The 22,085-nt window shown below is 41.6% G+C and overlaps 1 protein-coding gene across 6 annotated transcripts in view; it reads left to right on the forward strand.

Annotated features, from left to right (window-relative positions):
* The window catches only part of LOC115134396 (muscleblind-like protein 2a), a 67,928-nt gene that overhangs the window by 12,347 nt on the left and 33,496 nt on the right, over window positions 1–22,085 (forward strand). The window lies entirely within an intron of this gene.

The raw sequence follows: 22,085 nt of genomic DNA on the forward strand, positions 1-22,085 counted from the left end.
AGGAATGCAGAGCAGAGATTAAGGCGAAGTATTTATTCTAAGGCACATGTGTCAAACAAGGCCCGCCGGCAGGATCCGGCCCGTGACACATTTCTATCCGGCCCATTCTGTGCACCGAAGGCAGTACATTGCCACACAGACCTCCTCCCAGAGACCCACACACACACACACACACCTCCTCCCAGAGACCCCCCCACACACACACCTCCTCCCAGAGACCCACACACACACACACCCAACCATGAGCCCGCCAGTGTGCTGTATCATCATCACTAAACATTTGCAGCATCCCCAACTGTTCTCCTTAAGGGCACTGACTGATTTTAGGCGCGTTGTAGGAACCGGGTCATTGTTGTACCACAGACAATGTCATATTGGTTGTCAAAAAGTTATTAGATAAAGGATTCACGTGAGTATAAATTACGAAACATGTGAGTATGATGAGTCAACAGTTTGATACGCTCCCAAAGTGCGCAGGGAGGGAAAGTGCATGGACACATGCCACAGTCCTAGGCTACTAAAATGTTGCAGTCTGGCTTCAGTTTTTAAAGCTCGACAATGAATAAACAAAAAAAACTAAACCTGCAACAAAACACCATGCAAAGGATAAACATGTAGGCCTATTACAGCAACATACAGCTGCTTTCAACTTCCTGTGATCCATGCAGCGCAAAAAATGTACAACCTAGGTACGTTTTTGTTATTTGCCGTTTTGAAATACTTTTAGGGTTGTAGCATATTATGCACCTCTGCAAGCATAGCAGCAAAGGCTGGACAAATATGATTTATCTTTTGTTTAATGTTGAAACGCTCATTACAGCATCCTATGTACGTTTTAAATGGACATTATATAAAGGGGCATACAAGTAAAAGAATGGCCCAAAACAATCTAAATACAAACGGGCTATGTCTGGCCTACGAATTTGTTGTTTTTTCAATATGGCCCTTACGGTGATTGAGTTTGACCCTACTATTCTCGCTCTCCAAATCCTTTGCTCATTAAATTGGGACAGATTTACTGTATATTTAAATTGGGCACTACAGAGTGAAGACGCTTTAAGTTTGCTATACAACCAGGTTTTGTTTCATAATGGCTTCACTTTTGCCCTGGTTTGAATAGATATGTCTTGCTGTAGGCCTAATCATTGTTAAATAACTCCCTAGTTATAATACGTTTAAAAGAGCCTGTTGAAGAAGGCTCAGAGCCAGGTAAGGTAGCATATCGAAGAAAATTAGCTTGGCCTATTACATAGCAATTTTGTAATATGAGGGGACTCAATCTGGAGCATGTTATGTGTAAACTGCATTGCGCCGTAGATCATTCATACCACAGTATCATGTAAGTACACATGAATTTTTTACATTTTGCCGTTCCGATGGTAGGAGGCACACGAATTAGAGTGTGTGTCCGTTCTCCACGCAATGCGAGAGTCAAGAGGAGCTTGACCTATTGAGCGAAAGGTCTTCCGTCGTGATCTCTGCTGCCAGTTGTGGGGTGGGTTTTTAATACGTTTAGCTCTGTTACCATTCCACGTCCATCCTTTTATACTAGTGACCCAACGTCTGACCGGTGTAGAGGTGTCCGCTGGTTCTATTTCTAGACTGTGTCAGCTGTGACACATAAAACGACATGTTGAATAAGGTGAATGTTTTTCTTTATTTGGCTTATTTATGCAAGCAGTTGTTGCAATAGCATAAAACCTACAATAGTATGGTGCATGGTCACACTTTTATTTGGATAGTCCCATATAGATGATGTACAGATAGTCATATGATAAACACACTATCTGTAGATAAGCAAATGCTTGCATCTACTTGGGACTATCCAGATAGTGTTACCTGGCACATTCAAGGATTTATCCTTTATATTTATTTATCCAGGTTTTTTTTCTCTGCACTGTGTAAACATTTTGTTTCAGTCATTGAAAAGACCTAGGCCGATACTGGAATCACGCTGCCTCGTAAAACCAATAATTCAACAGTGAATCAATAAAAAATCAAATGCAGATAAAACCCTGAACTTTCAAGATGAAAGAACCGGACAAAAACCTGCTAAGACCCTCTTATTAAAAGCAGGTCCCCTTACATAACATTACACAGCGAACTACTGCAGTGGGGATGGGGGAGTGCAGGCTCCCTTATATTTAAGACAGTGGTAGCAGTAGCTGCGATTAAACCTTGGAAACCTACCCAGTGACAATGATGAATGACCAGAGAAACTGGAGTAGGTATCTTGCCGAACAATAGTCATACGTCACAATGCCTTAGCTTTTTAGATGAAAGTGTGAGCTATTGCAGCCATTTTAAAGGGACACCAACCAGAAGGTTATGCAGTGTTTATAACATGGTATTCAAGGTCATGCTTTGGGTCAAAGGCAAAGGTTTGAGTGTCACACAAGAGTGAGATGCGCTTTTTACATGATACCAATACTGAGAACTGCTATTTTTCTGGTGTTCCCACTGTCGCTGACCCTATAAAAGTGTGAGTTACGATCAATGCGCATTCTACATGATACAACATCTCTGTCCAGACAGATTTAGGGCCAAAATACTATATATGTTTATTTTGCAAATTGTGAATGTCATCATCTGTAATGATCATCACCTCCTTGGCATGTGTGGAATTCTGCCTGCTTCAGTTCAGAACCAAACCCAGTAGCCACTCTATAACTACATGTGTCTTGGCAGCTCTACATCATTTGAGGCAACTCGCTGTTGAAAATGGCGTTGCATTTATGGGGCCATCAGCTGTTTTCTTGGCAACCCCCTTGGTATTTGTAAAGCCCCTTTGAGTTATTGCAGAGCAATCGGCCAATTGACTGGCGGTCTATTACAGCTGCCCGGCTCCGTCAAACCCTGCAACAGCTTAATGGGTGTACAGCTGACTTCAATTGGGATCGATTTGTAATCGTGCCGTGTAAGGACCTGACGTCCGTTCTCCGGGAGTTCGCCTACGTTCTGTCGAGATGCAAGCTACATTGAAACGTTTGATTTGTCACTGACATTTTAAATGTGGTGTTATTGTTCATATGAAGTGTAAAACAGATACTGAGATGCCACAGAGTCAGATATGAAGAAACAAACTGCAAGGCTACGCTCTGTTGAAACGGTGTGTCCTCCTAACCCTCGTAAGCTCAGTGTTATTCTGGTGGTTATCTGGGGAGCCCTGTTCTGTTGACCTGTCCCTCCGAGGCATATCCTCACGTGCCCCGGGAGCCAGTTGAGACATCATCGCCAGGCCAATGTCAAGAGTCCGAGCTCTCTCCTATTATATCTGGAATATATGCCTGCCTGGATCCTCCTCAGCAACCCCATCTGTGACAAGGTTATCTAGCCTGTCTGTAGTGCGAGGCGTGACACGGGGAGATCTGAAGGGATCCATTCAAAGGCGCAACCTCAGAGAGAGGTGAGGTAGAGGCACTCTGCTGCATAACAGAACAGTCAGGCCTCCTCGCAGAGCCCCTGGAGGTACAGCAGTCACCCGACCCAAGAGGGTCCATGGTGCGGGGACAGAGCAGTGAGACAGAGGCCAGTCAGGCCACTGGCAGCAGAGCCCAGATAAACACTGGCAGGTTTGACCTGCAGAGGCAGGTTGAACAGCAGGCTTTGCATTCACCCTCTGTGTGCTTTGCATTAACAAGAAGTGCAAGATAAATTAATTCTGTCACAGGCATCGTTTGTTACATTCACCGTTCCGCTGTGACTTTGTCTTACTGTTTTCAGCATTTCATACTGTCTTGTGGATTGCGTGCGTCCTTTCAGGTGCTTTTCTCTCCCGATGGACAGAAGTTCTGTGTTGCATGGACACTGTGGGTTTTAAAACTAGGTTTGGTTTGAGCTAACAGACACATTGAGGATAAATTGGAGTGAACCTGCCCCAGAGAAGGTTAGAGCTGAAGGATGTGTTGCCATAGCAATTTACCTGGCTAAAAGGTGAGCCACCTTCATGACAACGGTTATCTGGTTTTGATTTCAGAATTGGCCTAAGCTGGCTGACTTACTCTTTTATCACGCTTTGTGACAGGCTACTGGTTTGCTTTGAACTAACCTGACAACAGACTACTGTCTAAGATGCTAACCAAGGGAACCATGACCGTGAAGGAGGAGGAGGGGTTGGGTGACCGCAACAAAGGACTAGAAGTCGACTGATTTATTAATTTTCAAAGTCGATACCGATTTATTGGAGGACCATAAGAAGCCGATACCAATTAATCGGCCGATTTTTAAATAAAATAAAAAATGTAATATTTAAAAAGATATATATATTTTTTTTTAATTTTTTTTTTATTAAATGTTATTTTAATTTTATAATTTAAAAAAATGTATTTTTATTTATTTGTAATAATGACAATTACAACAATACTGAATGAACACTTATTTTAACTTAATATAATACATCAAAATCAATTTAGCCTCAAATAAACATGAATATGAAATATGTTCAATTTGGTTTAAATAATGCAAAAACAAAGTGTTGGAGAAGAAAGTAAAAGTGCAATATGTGCCATGTAAGAAAGCTAACGTTTAAGTTCCTTGCTCAGAACATGAGAACATATGAAAGTTGGTGGTTCCTTTTAAACATGAGCCTTCAATATTCCCAGGTAAGAAGTTTTTGGTTGTAGTTAGTTATTATAGGAATTATAGGACTATTTCTCTCTATACCAATTGTATTTCATTTACCTTTGACTATTGGATGTTCTTATAGGCACTTTAGTATTGCCAGTGTAACAGTATAGCTTCCGTCCCTCTCCTCGCCCCTACCTGGGCTTGAACCAGGAACACATCGACAACAGCCACCCTCGAAGCAGCGTTACCCATGCAGAGCAACTACTCTAAGTCTGAGCGAGTGACGTTTGAAACGCTATTAGCGCGCATCCCGCTAACTAGCTAGCCATTTCACATCGGTTACACCAGCCTAATCTCGGGAATTGATGGACTTGAAGTCATAAACAGCTCAATCCTTGAAGCACAGCAAAGAGCTGCTGGCAAAACGCATGAAAGTACTGTTTGAATGAATGCCTGCTGGTGCCTACCATCGCTCAGACTGCTCTATCAAATCATAGACTTAATTATAACATAATAACACACTCAAATAGGTCATTAATATGGTTGGATCCGGAAACTATAATCTCGAAAAGACGTTTATTCTTTCAGTGAAATACGGAACCGTTCCGTATTTTATCTAATGGGTGGCATCCATAAGTCTAAATATTCCTGTTAGTGGGGCAAAAAAGTATTTAGGCAGCCACCGATTGTGCAAGTTCTCCCACTTAAAAAGATGAGAGAGGCCTGTAATTTTCATCATAGGTACACTTCAACTATGACAGACAAAATGAGAGAAAAAATCCAGAAAATCACATTGTAGGAATTTTTTTATGAATTTATTTGCAAATTATGGTGGAAAATAAGTATTTGGTCACCTACAAACAAGCAAGATTTCTGGCTCTCACAGACTTGTAACAACTTCTTTAAGAGGTTCCTCTGTCCTCCACTCGTTACCTGTATTAATGGCACCTGTTTGAACTTGTTATCAGTATAAAAGGCACCTGTCCACAACCTCAAACATTCACACTCCAAACTCCACTATGGCCAAGACCAAAGAGCTGTCAAAGGACACCAGAAACAAAATTGTAGACCTGCACCAGGCTGGGAAGACTGAAGACTGAATCTGCAATAGGTAAGCAGCTTGGTTTGAAGAAATCAACTGTGGGAGCAATTATTAGGAAATGGAAGACATACAAGACCACTGATAATCTCCCTCGATCTGGTGCTCCACGCAAGATCTCACCCCGTGGGGTCAAAATGATCACAAGAACGGTGAGCAAAAAATAAATTAAATTTATTTGCAAATAAATAAATTTAAAATCCTACAATGTGATTTTCTGGATTTTTTCCCTTCTCATTTTGTCTGTCATAGTTGAAGTGTACCTATGATGAAAATTACAGGCCTCATCTTTTTAAGTGGGAGAACTTGCACAAATGGTGGCTGACTAAATACTTTTTTGCCTCACTGTACATTAAAGGTTGTGCAATGTTATGTCATAATTACGTAAAATTTTGGCAAATTAGGTGGCCCAAACTATTGCATATACCCTGACTCTTCGTGCAATGATCGCAAGAGAAGTGACACAATTTCACCTGGTTAATATTGCCTGCTAACCTGGATTTCTTTTAGCTAAATATGCAGGTTTAAAAATATATACTTCTGTGTATTGATTTTTAGAAAGGCAATGATGGTTAGGTACACATTGGAGCAAGGACAGTCCTTTTTCGTGAATACGCTCCGCATCGATTTATATGTAATGCAGGACACGTAGATAACTGGTGATTATGATTGATTGATTGATTTTTGTAAGATAAGTTTAATGCTAGTTAGCAACTTACCTTGGCTTACTGCATTTGCATAACAGGCAGGCTCCTCGTAGAGTGCAATGAGAGGCAGGTGGTTAGATCGTTGGACTAGTTAACTGTAAGGTTGCAAGATTGAATCCCCGAGCTGACAAGGTACAAATCTGTTGTTCTGCCCCTGAACAAGGCAGTTAACCCACCGTTCCTAGGCCATCATGAAAAATAAGAATGTGTTCTTAACTGACTTGCCCAGTTAAATAAAGATGACATTTTTTAAATATTTTTTTTCCGGCCAAATTGGTGTCTAAAAACACGACTTGAAATCGGCCTTAATTAATCGGCCATTCCGATTAATCGGTCGACCTCTACAAAGGACAGACTGTATCTATGAAAACAACATAAATACCAGAGTCATGTGATGTGTGTCGTAATGGCTGTGAGTGAATAGCCTGTTGTTGAGTGCCACCTGTTAATGACACGTCTAGGGGTCTTACAGTTTACCAAACCCACCTTTTCGGTAAATATTGCAGTTTTGGTTTTGGGGTCATGTTTCAGTACAGTGGGAAAATGAAATGCCAACCGTTACTGTAGTTAATTTGAGTTTATTTAAGAAAATACAAAGTGTTGCTATTCCTGATTCCATATATGATCATGAGTCATATAATGCCTGATGGGAGCACTGTCAGGAATACCAACACTGTGGATATTTTTAAATGAAAACGCACGATTACTCAACAACACGAATATAAAGTGCAATATGTGTGTGAAATCAATATGTTAACATGGCTCAGACATTGTATAGGCCTATGCTATAATATGCGCTTTTGTGACTCATAAAGGTGGCGTGTCTGTAGCGCAGTAATTTACATTTCCCACTCTGGGGTAATGTGATGGACTTTCACTGTTAAGACCTGGAGGTCCATCCATCTGTAGTAAGCTCAATACAGGGTGCATTGGCTAATTCATTTACAACTTTGGCTTTAGCTTCCTTAATAGTGGTGGGTAGGCTACTACCTTTTTACTGAAATGGATGCGAGAGGGCGAAGTTCGTAAGGTGGCTTGAGCACGTTCACGAGGTGCTGAAATTCCCTCAACCACCGAGAATGGGTGCTTATCCGTGGCTATAAACATACCTAACACTCATAACTTCTTTGTCCCGGTCAGAATCCACTGCTTGAATGCAGTGTGGAGACGAAGTTGTGGTGGTTTTGTGGGAGTTTCCGTCTTGCTCCGGTGGTAGGAATACTGGGGTGATTTCAGTGTAAATGTGTCAACCTGTTTGAGGTTTTGGCAGCTGTGTAGGCCATTCTCGTTGAGCAGTGGCAATATACTATTTTTATCCATCACCGTTGTAATCTACTGGAGAGACAAAATGTTCCCAAACTGGAGATTCAAACATTAATGGAATCCTCCTGCTTTATCGACCCCACCTCTCCATCATACAGAACTAGTTCCCAGCTGCGCAAAATAAAAGGACAGTTTGAAATACGCCAATTAAGATTAGAATTTTGATTACAACGGCTCTAGTTGTTGTAATAGAATAGGCAGAAATGTTTTTTTTTCAGCTCAGATTTACTCAAGGCACACAACACAACGTAGGCATAGCAATGTTGTACAATCAAGCTCTTCAAGACTTTACCCAGAAAGACTCAGTTGAAATCGCTGCCAAAGATGCTTCTACAAAGTATTGACTCAGTGGTGTGAACTTATGTAAATTCGATTTCTGTATGTCATTTTCAATACATTTGCTAACATTTCTAAAAACCATGTTTTCACTTTGTCATTCTGGGATATTGTATATAGATGGGTGAGAATTTTGGGGTTTAATCCAATTTGAATTCAGGCTGTAACACAACAAAATTTGGAATAAGTCAAGGGGTATGAATACCAAGAAGGGATTCCTCAGAATGAAATGAGGGGACAAATTGAATAAGTGTCTCACAGTAGCGGTGCTGATTTAGGATCAGGCCCCCCCCATCCATATAATCTTATTCATTGGGATTTAACGGTCAAAACTGCGCTTGATTCTTACAGCGCCAGCAGAATGCTGTTGTGAGGTGTTGGATTATTCCTCCCTCGTCTCCATGCCTGTTATCTTCACCATCAGCGCTACTTCTCGGTGACCACCACCACGCCTGACTTGAGTGTTTACAACCAACCTGTTTTCCAACGCTGCCTCAGCCTATCAGATTTCAGAGTTTTCAAACAGAAACGGTTAGCTACACTAGTAGTAATTGTTGTTTTGTGTTTTCCTCTTGTCAAATAAACTGAGTCTCAAATGGCACCCTATTGACTACATAGTGCACTATATAGGGTGCCATTTGGGACACACATAGTCCCTCGGTGTGAACATCCCCTTGTTTTCTCTCCTCTGTAAGGACATTATGAAATGTGAAAATGGTAGTGTTTGTAAACAAGTGGATTTGCGGGGAAGAGGAGGTATGAGAGTGCACTGGCTGGAAGGTCTACGGTGCACACAGCATGTATAGTCAGGCAGGAAGCCTGGTGCTGGATTTATACAAATTGTCAAAGATTTTGACTAAACTTCTACCAAAAACTTCCCCGGACATCTTTGAGCTCTGTGCAGCAGCGGCTCCCTCATGCTTCAGTACATGATCTGGGCAGGGGAAACATGGATATAGCTTAACACACTTTTTGAATCTCGTTTTTGAATTTAGATCAAAATCCCACCTCGCCTATTTGCTACGTTTGTGTCCGAGGAAGGAATGCTTCACTTAGTCTTCACCTTGACTTCTCAGGTGGATATAAGCTTGCCAACTTTTTAGGGAGTGGTGGGTTGGGGGGACTTGCATTCCTCAGGGTAATTCCCTAAACTGGGCCACACCCTCGCCAGAGCAAACACGCATGGACCGGGGAATGTGTGCCGCGCAGCAGGCAGCAAAGCATAGTAAAGCTAGTGATCCCCCGGGGTCATTCACAGCAACAAAGAAGCGTTGGCTGCTGACCTGAGCTTTAACGGTAGGGCTAGCGATACCGGTGGGGACGAGGCCAGGCTTTGATGATCCCAGCAGGCAGCAGCCCCCTCTTAAAAGCGCCCTCTCGGCTCCCCCTCCACACCGTAAACACTCCAGACTTAATTTGGTCCCTGTGACGTCACTCTTTCCTGCTACCATCTTGTGACCCCAGACCGACAGTCAGACAGTTGATAGGACGAGGCGAAGGTCTAGCTGTCGCAGATGGTTGCTGCAGCGGATATGAGGCCAGTGTTTCCCTCTTAAATGGGCCACTGCTCTGACCCACGTGTGTGTGTGTGCCCGCGCCTGCCTGCTATGGACTGCTAGTCTCCACAGTGCAGTATAGCGCAGTGCGGGACCAGTGACAGTCTCTGTGGGCTGGAAACCACAGTCCTAAACATAAATTACGCTGTGAGAATAGGTCAGACCACTGGCATAGCACAGCCCCAGCTCTGACCTCTGCAGAACTGGTCTAGGCCGTTGAAGCATTGGCTGCTTTACTCTGTTATTGGGAACTGAAGCGTAGCCATTTTGTATTGATTTCTTCCCCCACATGATCTCATCCAAAGATTCAGCACAGGGTGTTAGTGACCCAGTATTACAAGCAAGCCAATAATGGGAGACTGAGAGCATAAAAAAATCTGTCTGTAGGACAGAGGCTTCACCAAGTCCTCCCTCACTGGCTCTAAATCATTCTCTCTCTCGCTCTCTCAATAAAACAAGATGCTCTCTGAGAAATGCTTTCTCCTTGAATAATTTCTTCTGCAGAATGTATCCCTCTACAGTATCTCTCACACTTGTTAATTGCACCATCCATCCGCTGTGGTAAGCAGGCACTGCAGCAGACCAAGGGGAGATCCAGTGAGTGCAAGGCAGGCAGGCAGGCCGGAAGCTAGCTACACGCTTGGCCTTTGCTATTGTCCGCTTCCTACGTGGCACCCTATTCCCTATGGAGTAAACTACATTTGACCAGGGCTCATTGGATTCTGGTCTGAAGTAAAGCACTATGTAGGTAACAGGGTGCCATTTGGGACGTAGCCATTGTCATTTCCCCCTTTTTTTAACAGGATTTTGAAACAAAACACGAAGCGTATTTAACTTATTTTGGAAAATAGCCCTAATGTTGTAATCTATGTTGTCATCCAGAGTCACATTTATTTGTTTTCCAAGCTATATGTAACGGAGAGACAGAATCGAGAAGCAGGTGCGATGTTTAATAAAACAACAAACATGAAACAAGACATAATAGTGGTGTCTACGCATAAACACAGGAACAATACTGACTGAGGAACGAACCAAAGGGAATCAATCAGGAAGGTAATGGAGTCCAGGTGACTCGTAATGATTGATGTCATGTGTGCGTAATGATGGCTCCCAGGACCGGTCCTGGGAATCCACCTGTGGTAAATTCAATTGATTGGATATGATTTGGAAAATCACACACCTGTCTATATAAGGTCCCACAGTTAACAGTGGATGTCAGAGTAAAAAAAAAAAAAAAAAAAAAGCCATGAGGTCGACGCAATTGTCCATAGAGCTCTGAGACAGAATTGTGTCGAGGCACAGATCTGGGGACTGGTACCAAAGAATTTCTGCAGCATTGAAGGTCCCCAAGAACACAGTGCACTCCATCATTCTTAAATGGAAGAAGTTTGGAACCTCCTAGAGCTGGCGAGAAGGGTTTTGGTCAGGGAGGTGACCAAGAACCCGATAGTCGCTCTGACAGAGTTCCTCTGTGGAGATGGTTGTCCTTCTGGAAGATTCGCCCAACTCTGCAGCACTCCACCAATCAGGCCTTTATGGTAGAGTGGCCAGATGGAAGCCACTCCTCAGTAAAGGGCACATGACAGCCTGCTTGGAAGATTCTCTGGTCTGATGAAATCAACATTGAACTCTTTGGCCTGCACGTCAAGTGTCACGTCTGGAGGAAACTTAGCACCATGCCTACGGTGAAGGTGGTGGTGGCAGCATCATGCTGTGGAATGTTTGTTTTTTTAGAGGCAGGGACTGGGAGACTAGCCAGGATTGCGGGAAAGATGAACGGAGCAAAGTACAGATAGATCCTTGATGAAAAGGAAGGTTCACCTTCCAACAGGACAACAACCCTTAGCACACAGCCAAGACAACACAGGGAGTGACTTCGGGACAGAAACAAGCTTTTTGCTGCACCTGTGAGATCATCTGCAAATCTTTGTACGTGACCAAGGAACTTTTTCTTTTTTTTAGTACACAAAAAAACGTGGACCACTTGGCTCGTAAGCACCACTTTCAAAACTACTGGCTGAAATTATGCAAAAGTTTGAGAGTGCATCTTTAAGCTTGCATTCAATTTCCCCTTGATGTTGCACACAACAAGCTTCCATCCCCCCTGTCACAAGGGGAGTAATGGCTGATTTTAAGATAATCGTCAACCCAGTTAGTCAACCCTGTCCCTTTTTATAGTCACTTTTATAGTTTTTAAAAATAAATAAAAAACCTCTTGATGTGAAAACATATTAGTTATGAAGTTGAATATGTGCTCTTTATTACACAACTTTAAAATTAGGCGAAATAAATAGTATTTTATTTGTACAAGGACCTACACTCCACCTAGGTACTTTGTTTTCCTCGTTGTGTTTTGTGAGCCTTGGGATCTGGTGATACAGAATGTAACCACTCTGGGAGCAGCTAGGAGACAGGCAGCCACAGCTGTCTTCAGAGGGGACGGAGTCCCTTTAATGAGCCACAGGCCTCCTTTTAATTGGTCTTAAAAAATGTAATGTGAGGCACAACCACCACCAACTAATTTGACTGGTAAGCTTTTAGGGCAATGCAGAATGGGTGCCAATTGGGATGGAGCTAGCCTTGGCAGCCAATAGTGGCCGCTAGATCTGCACTATTGTCTCGGATTGATGTAAAACACTTGTGTGTCCCGTAGCCCGGCTCATACGTAAAGTAACCTCCGTTCAGGCTGCAAAAGCATAATTTTCCTGCTTAACTAATGGTCACCCACCAAAAATGGAAAATATGTGTACTGTCCTAATAGAACACAATTTTCCACCACCTTTTTCGGTTTAAAAAATACAACTTTCCCGGAGGGAGAAATGCTTTTAGTGTAAACTAAAAACACAAAGTATGTAGAAAAGGTAATGGATATATATATATATATATATATATATATAATAATAATTATTATTCAGTCAAAAACAAATAATTTAGTACTATGGATTTTATTATGTTTAAGCAAAATAACAGCATTATCTATGGCAAAATACATAGAATTGCATGAATTTCTTTAAAACGGCAACATGTTCTTTCATGTGTAGAATTTTCTTGACAATTCAGCCACGCTGACAAGTTGACTGCGCCCATTACCTCATCCCCTGCCACGCCCACCACCTAAGCCTCTTTTTGATCCAAACAAAACACTATGTTCAATCATGGCTTTATATAGCAGGCCTGTATCCAAAGAGTCCTTGAGTGACTTAGTGTACGAATGTAGACTTAGTGGACGTACCAGTATGACTCATCTTTAGGAGACAAGCTATCAACTGAAAGCCCATTTGATATAAGAGCTGCTATGAGGTCTTTGAGGTTTACCAAAAGAGACTAGGGTTGCATCCCAATTGGCACCCTATTCTCTATTTTGTGTATTACTTTTGACCATTTGGGAAGTAGCCAAGTTTTTCTCAACTCTACGATGTACATCACATCAATGGAGTTGAGCGGAGACTACTGTGGACAGACTGAACCTCTGACTACATCGAGTCGCTGTCTGTCGACACAAGTACAAATGTAAATTCTTAAATCCTTACTCTGTACCTGTTTGTCCTCTGTTGCTGCGTGCCTTTCATTGTTTGCTGAAATGCATACTTTAAATAAAACTTTAGTCAAACAACCACTGACTGTTTCCTCGTATCGACTGACAGGAACTTGATGTAGTCGGAGGTCCATTCCGCCCAGTCGTCACAACCCAACTCCACTGAGATGTACAGTGTTTGCAGAAAGTATTCACACCCCTTGACTTTTTTCCAAATGTTGTTTTACAACCGGAATTTAAAATGGATTACATTTAGATTTTTGTGTCACTGGCCTACACACAATACCCCATAATGTCAAAGTGGAATTATGTTTTTAGAGTGTTTTACAAATGAATTAAAAATGTTTGCTTAACAAGTCAAGTTGCATGGACTCTCTGTGCAATACTAGTGTTTCAAGTTATTTTTGAATTACTCTCGTCTCCGTACCCCACACATACAATTATCTGTAAGGTCCCTCAGTCGAGCAGGGAATTTCAAACACCGTTCCAACCGCAGAGACCAGGGAGGTTTTCCAATGCCTTATAAACAAGGGCACCTATTGCTAGATGGGTAAAAAAAAATTTGAATATCCCTTTGGGAATGGTGACGTAACCTAACCTAAATGAGAGAGTGAAAAGAATGACTCCTGTATAGAATATAAATATTCCAAAACATGCATCCTGTTTGCAATAAGGCGCTAAAGTAAAACAACAAAATATTTGGCAAAGAATTTTACTTTGTCCTGAATACAATGCATTATGTTTGAGGCAAACGCATCACTGAGTACCACTCTCCATATTATCAAGCATAGTGGTGGCTATATCATGTTATGGGTATGCTTGTCATCAACAAGGACTAGGATGTTTAGGATAAAAAGAAACCGAATAGAGCTAAGCACAGGGAAAATCCTAGAGGAAATCCTGGTTCAGTCTGCTTTCCAACACACTGGGAGACAAATTCACTATTTCAATAGGACAATAACCTCAAACACAAGGCCAAATATACACTGGAGTTGCTTACCAAGATGACATTGAATGTTCCTGAGTGGCCTAGTTACAGTTTTGACTTAAAGCATCTTGGAAATCTATGGCAATCCTTGAAAATGGCTGTCTAGCAATGATGAACTTGAAGAATAACAAAAATTGACAAATATTTTACAATCCAGGTGTGGAAAGCTTTTAGAGACTTACCCATAAAGACTCACAGCTGTAATCACTGCCAAAGGTGATTGTAACATTTATTTACTCAGGGGGTTGAGAATTTACGTAATGAAGATATTAGTGTTATTTTCTATATATTTCTTTTTACATGTCAATTTTTCTTCCACTTTAACATTATAGTATTTTGTGTAATTCGTTGACAAAAAAAATACAATTAATTCCATTTTAATCCCACTTTGTACACAATGTATAAAAAAATGTATAAAAAGTCAAGGGGTGTGAATACTTTCTGAAGGAACTGTGCATATAGTGGAGTTGAAAAACCCAGCTATTTGGAATGCAGACTAAAGCTGTGCTGACAGACAGCCTAATATGATACAGATGGGGAAGAGACCTAAGTAGATTACTTATCACTAGCCCGGTGAATGACTTGTCTGTATGGATAAGAGACTGAATGATTTCTTCTTTCACTTTCTGGGAATGTCGGGGGGAAGTGAGGCGGTCATCTTGGAGTGATTTAAGCCTTGAAGTGAAGCAGTCTTTTGTTTTAGTGAGGTAGCCTCAAAGTCCCAGTGCAGTCAATAAATGGATTTCCCTGGGTTTTATATACTGTATTTCCACACTATGAGTTTGGAATAATACTGTGCAAATTATGATAATGCCCTTTTAATGTAAGAGCTGTTTGAAAAGACCACCTACAATTTCAGCCTGTTTTGGTGGGATGCAGTTTTGGCCCGACCAGTTTGGAACGCCTTTTGGGTCTTTGCTTCTCAAAAAATATACACGTCAAATAACACTATTTGTCGTGTCAAATAAGCTTGTTGACCAGCCGGGACCTGAATATGACTGCACGTCACATTATAAGGTAACCTGTTCCATTTTTTTACGTAGTTATTACACATAGTGTAATCAATCACTCGTATTTCATATGTCACAACGATTCATCGATACGTATGCTATGATGCTGGTAAACTTGTCTCGCCCACCTACTGTGCTGGTCATAAAAGAAAGCTAGCTAGCTCATGGATGCCGACAATGTTCTTCCCCAAAAACATAGTAAAACGACATCTGTTTCAGTAGCTAGCTAGGTGTCATCATCTAAAATAACCCTACTGTATAAAACAGTTCTGATTTGATTGATGGTCAGACCCATCTATGTGAAGTTAGCCACAATAAGGATTACCCACAGTAGTGGACTTTCCAGTTAGCCTTCAAAATAGAGGTCTGTCATTGACAGTGATGCAAATGAATACAAATAGTAGAATTATGCCATAATTGAATAGATTGTGCTAAATGAGGTTGGCATGTTAATATAAAATCAACAAAAGGCGATCATTTGTTAATTTGACAAAAATCTGTTGAAATCACACTTGATGTATTAGACTTTAGAATTGCATTGGGGGCTTATTTCACTGTTCCACCTTACCTGTGGATTGTGGATCAATGACATGGGGTATCAGTCTACTCAGTGACACCCAGAGAACATTAGGGTCGTAGCTCTTATTGTGGGGCTCTGAAACAACTGAATTGAGCCACATTTGTTGTCAACCCATGTGTATTGAACACTATTCCAGAGGAAAAAATGATAACTCTGAGGAGGACATTGGGGGAAAAAATATATATATTTGGTATTGAGTAGACTTATACCCCATTTCATTGATCCCCAATCCTTAGGTAAAGCTGTACAGTGCAATATGAATGTCAATACACACAAATGGCTGACAGTCCCGCGATAAGAGCTACAATGCTAATATTTGCGTAGAATATCTTTGGTATTGAGTAGACGGATACCCCATTTCATTGCTTCACATTCCAACCTTGTTTAACATGATCTAGTCTAAATATGGCCTGCATCATTTTCAACGTGGTACATTTATTTTGAAGGCAAACCGCTAGTTCTAAAAAAGATTGTGCTTAATCCTTATTGTGGCTAGCTTCACAACACAACCCAGTCCGGTCAAGCCTCATGAAGCTAGCTGGCTGCTTATAACGTTAGCTTTGGGCAATAGGGTTTAGTTGCTGGCTAGCTATTTATTTTTTTCATGAACTAAAGTTCAATTTCAATAGGTGAACAACAAGTGGCTACCTAGCTAATACTTACTCACAAGGAATCCTAAATCATTGCTAAGAATAATGAAAATGACTGCAGTTTCTTCTGGTCATTGTTTTCATGTTGGTTGTATTGGTGCTAGCTAGGTACAAAGCTAGCTAGCTACCCCATGTTGCGGTCAAACACAACATTCTACAATTAAACAGTGTTATTTGACGTGTATGTTTTTTGACACGCAAAGACCCAAACAGCTTTCCATAACCCAGTGACATTACTTGTTAACAAAGTTAAGGAAGTTTCCTTTAAAATGATTCATAAATATTATCCTGCCAACCACTATATGAAGAAGTTTAAGGAAAACATCAACTCAAATTGCTCCTTTTGTAATGACCACCCAGAAACAGTTGTGCATCTTTTTTGGCATTGTATGCATGTAAGAAAACTGTGGCAAGACATCAGTAGGTTTATAATTGAACACATTTATGAAGATTTTACACTTCATAATCAATGAAGATTGTTTGGATTCTTTACATACAATAGAAATAAGCGGAATCATTTTTATGTAATTAATTTCATTATTCTTTTGGCCAAATTTCATATACACAAATGTAAATTTACAAACAGAAAACCACATTTTCGTACCCTACAAAAAGAAATTGAACTGTATTTTAAGACGGTTAAATGCTCTACTAACAAAAAAGCTGTTAGATTTGTAAGTATATGCATGTCCCTTAAGGTCCTTGTGTAATTGTAATGTGATATTGTACCCCCTAGCCCCGCCCCCAGCCCCGCCCCTAGCTCGATTGTCTATTGTTTGTAATCTATGTATGCTTGTGTTCCCTCATGTGCTTTATGTATTGATTTGTTGTTAATAAAAAATAAAAATAAAAAGAAAACCCAGTGACATTACCAAGTGGTAAATTAGTCAATAGACCAATAAGAAAGAGTTCCAAACCTCTGCTAATATTGGCTAGTTTTCAGATTTCCTCTCCGACAGTCCTAGCAAATGTATTTCTTGAGAAATTGCTCTTTGCTAAGATGCTACAGCATTTCTGTTTCTTTTTGACCATTTTAATTGAAAACAATCATCGTGAGATACTTAATTGTTACCCTGAACGGATTTTGAGATTGAAAGGTCCAACGGAGCAATTTCTAATGTCCATACAGCCTGTAGGCTTAACTTGACTATACTTTTAAATTCATTGGAATGCAATTCAGAGCCTATATCCTATCGAATGCATAGATATGAATTTCCCCTTAAGGTGACTGACCAGGGGTGTATTCACTTGGAATCAAACGGAAGCAACTGGGGTGGGACCTACCCAAATTTGTCCAATAAGAAGCATGTTTTACGTTGCAGAGCATTACCTTTGACCACGACCCATAGGAAGTAGTGCACAATATTTAGGGAATAGGGTGCCATTTGGGGGACACGTATCGGTCTGGGAATGCTTTACAATGGTTCCAATCGCTGAACATGTCAACCGTTAGGTCACATTTCATAATAATCCCCCACGATGAAATCGGGGAGAGGATCTGTCTTCATCCGTACGTTCGTCACACGCGATATCTCAAAAGGCACTGGCCCAATTTTGACGAAACTTGGGTGAATGATGCGTCTTGCAAATTACACTGACTGGCCCAAGGCGGGAGCTATACTAATGAACTGAAATGTGTTGGTCACAGGTGATATCTCAATTGGCCCAAAGGGGGGTGGTGCTGCATCATTCGTGGGGAACGACATGTTTACTGTTGCCTTGCTAACCTGTCACATAAAGTTCATCTGTCAAAGTCTGCACTGTGCACATGTGTTTCAATTGTGGAAAATGATCCAATGATTACAGAGGCCAGATTGATTACCATTCCAACTGCACAAAGGGTGCCTAATGATTTGACATGAACAAAGTACCTCGTAATTACATAACTGCCAAGTAGAAATACTAGATTAGACCAGTCGTTATTATAGTGATTTGGTTCAACATGCGAGGTTGAGAAGTCTTTCAGTCAACGTCAGTGTTTTCCATGTTCTCCAGTGCTCTACACACTCCAGGGTTGTATTTACTAGAAAACCAAACAGACTCAAATGGGGAGGGACTACCTGAACATGTCCAATAAGAAACACTTGTTTTCATTGCAAAATGTTGCACTGGTTTGTACTAATGATACGACCCAGTGCACCATATACTCTAGCAGCATGCCCCCCTCCCCCCTCCAGTGTATGGTCATGTGGTAAAGGTCTAGAGATCCTGCTGGTGGTAGGCGCATGGGTGGGGGTGGGGGTGGGGGGCATGCAGAGTTCAGGGATGAAATGGAGATGGGCAATTTCACACCCAGCAGATGCCTGCGCCACTGACCCGTGGCGACAGGTGGGGGACACTAATTGGCAGCGCACACAGGGCCAGGGCCTACAAACTGACTGTATCCCAAAGGCATCCTATTCCTTTTATAGTGCACTACTTTTGACCAGAGCACCATGGATCCTAGTCAAAAGTAGTGCTCTATATAGGGAATAGGTTACCATTTGGGACGCCTACACACTTCCCCAGACTCAGATGACCCCATGGAGGGAGAGAGGGGTGTACAGAGGGAGGGAAAGATAGATGGGAGTACTGGTGGTTGTGGGGGGGACACAAATTGGCAGCGCATATATTGTTGCAGTCCATTATAACTATCTTAGGAGGGAGGGAGAGGTAGACTTAAGGAGTGAGGGAGGAAGTCAGGGAGAGGTATGTGGGATCAAGGGCGGGAGGAAAAAAGTAGGTGAGAGCGAGGGAGGTGTAGGAGTGAGAGGGTGGAGGGATGGAGTGTTCTTCCAGTGACACAGTGATTCTAAAGTACTTCCATTTGTCATCGTTTAATGAAGACCAATGCAATTCAACGTTTACATTCATCAACAAATGATGAGATGAGACAAATGTATTGTCTCTGTTGTTTGACAGGCTTTATGAATGCTCATAGAAACACAAACTCTCTGTCTGCCCCATACTCCCTCTATTCACCCCTATGTTGTTCTACAGAGGGTGTGGTGCTCTCTCTCTCTTGCTCTGCCCTACTCTCCCTATATTCCCGATACAGGGGTGTTTTGCTTGGTGATTCTGGCGTGTGTGTACGCTTAAGGTAGCTAGCTCCACTTGAGCGGCTTGTGTGAGTCATCACTCTTGGGCTCTAATTCACTTCCTGTAGCGCGAGGCAACCTTGGGCTTATATTTAGAGCCAGAAGGCTCATATCACCAGAGAGCCTACATAGAGTACCTACCTAGCAAGCTACCTACCCCTGGGTCATGTTCATTAGGGCATGCATCATTTTAAAATGCTTTGCAAAGGAAAACAAAAATGAGCAAGTCTCATTGTACAAGTCCAGGTAGTCCCTCCCTGTTTCAGTCTGTCATGTTTTTTGCTGCCTTATGAACACGGCCCTGGCGAGGAGCTACCACTGCGTCTCTAAGCCCTCAGAGGCTTTTGAGTTCAGCCGTACAGGGGGAAATCTGTCACCAGGGGAAACGCTATCCCAACCAGAAAACATTTGGTATGCATTCTGTCCTCACTTGGTTGTCATGCTCGCACAAGGTGTCTCCCTAATCGCTCTCTTACTCCTGTGTGGCTCAGTTGGTAAAAGTGTGACGCTAGCAATGCCAAGGTTGTGTGTTCAGTTTCCGTAGGGACCACATAAACGTAATAAAGATGCACTCACTGTAATCCAAGTCACTTTGGCTAAAAGGGGGCATATTATAGAAAGATGACGGAAATGCACAGGGTAGAGGAAAATGTGCCTAACCAACGTGCGAGAATATACTAAGCCACTCTTGAAGGGCAGTTGACATTGATGGGGGAAAAAATGCTTATTTCTTTACGCTACCGGATGACGTCCTTCATCAGGGTGGCTGTGTCCAAATGGCACCCTATTGCCTACCTGCACTACTTTTGACCTGAGGCTGGAATATGGTGCCATTTCAACGCATACGGATGACTGATGTCTTGTTTATAAGCGCCACTTCGTAGTCTGAGAGTGATTCACTAATACAGCATTCTCCTTCAATGAATTGTGAATGAATAGAAAAGGCCCATAACACAACCCAACACTGTAACCTTGGACACACTGGCCTGTGTCAGCCATGTCTCCCATATTACAGATTTCCTGGCCTGTGTCCCAAATGGCACCCTATGGCACTACTATTGACCGGAGCCCTATGGGTAAGTAGTACACTAAATAGGGAATGATATGCCATTTGGGACACATCTATGCTCATCCATTTGCTGAGTGTGTTGGAAAGGGGCTTTGATGACTAGATCGGCTCCTGCTCTCCCTCCACCTCATCCCTCCCTCTACCCCCTCCATCTCATTATCCCCCTTGGTCTGGGCTATGGATTTACATCACTGTGAAACACTCGATACCCGACAAACTATCAATAGCCTCAGAGGATTGGAGAAAAGAAGATGTAGCGTTTTATGTATGAATCTTGAAAAGGAGTGCGAGGGCTCGGGTAAATGGTGGCCGGTGCGTAAGATGAAAAACAATTACCTGGCTATGGAGTTAAGCATGTACTCAAAACATAAAAAGGTAAAACAAAGGCAGAGTAAAAAAATAAATACTTAAAAAAATATATATATCCATATTCGAAAGAATGAAAAAAAAAGTGTCAGTGTAAAGTTAGTGGTTTTTATGGTTTGAGTGTGAGGAGCACCTGTTGAGGCTCCCTTTTGTGTGACTGGCGTTTTCTAGAATATCAATTGAAATTCTAGAGTCTTGATTAAAGGCATCTAACGTGATCTTTGCAGTGCCTTCAGAAAGTATTCATACCACTTGACTTTTTCCACATTTTGTGTTGAAGCCTGAATTGATTAAATTGAGATTTTGTGTCACTGGCCTACACACAATTCCCCATAATGTCAAAGTGGAATTAGGTTAAAACATTTTTTATTTTACAAATTAATTAAAAGATAAAATCTCTTGATTCTATAAGTATTCAACCCCTTTGTTATGGCAAGCTTAAATAAGTTCAGGAGAGAATTTGCTTAACAAGTCACATAAATTCCACGGACTATAATAATAGTTTTTAACATGCTTTTTGAATGACTACCTCATCTCTGTACCCCACACACACACAATTATCTGCCAGGTCCCTCGGTTGAGCAGTGAATTTCAAACACACATCAACCACAAAGACCTCGCAAAGAAGGGCACCCGTTGGTAGATTGGTTAAGCTTTTTTAAATCAGACATTGAATATACCTTGGAGCATGGTGAAGTTATTAATTACACTTTGGATGGTGTATCAATACACCCAGTCACTAGAAAGATACAGGAGTCCTTCCTAACTCAGTTCCCGGAGAGGAAGGAAACCGCTCAGGGATTTCACCATTAGGCCAATGTGACTTTAAAACAGTTACAGAATTGAATGGCTGTGATAGGAGGAAACTTAGGATGGATCAACATCATTGTATTTACTCCACAATGCTAACCTAAATGAGTGAATAGAAGGTAGCCTGTACAGAATACAAATATTCCAAAACATGCACCCTGTTTGTAATAAAGTAAAATGACAAAAAATGTAGCAAAGAAATTTACTTTATGTCCTGAATACAACGTGTTATGTTTGGGGCAAATCCAAGACAACACATCACTGAGTACCTCTCTTCATGTTTTCAAGAATGGTGGTTGCTGCATTCCGTTAAGGGTATGCTTGTCATCGGCAAGGACTCGGGAGTTTTTTGGGATAATAAGAAACAGAATAGAGCTAAGCGCCAGCAAAATCCTAGACTAAATTCTGGTTCA

Source organism: Oncorhynchus nerka, linkage group LG2 (genome assembly GCF_034236695.1).
Source record: "Oncorhynchus nerka isolate Pitt River linkage group LG2, Oner_Uvic_2.0, whole genome shotgun sequence".
Taxonomy (NCBI): domain Eukaryota; kingdom Metazoa; phylum Chordata; class Actinopteri; order Salmoniformes; family Salmonidae; genus Oncorhynchus; species Oncorhynchus nerka.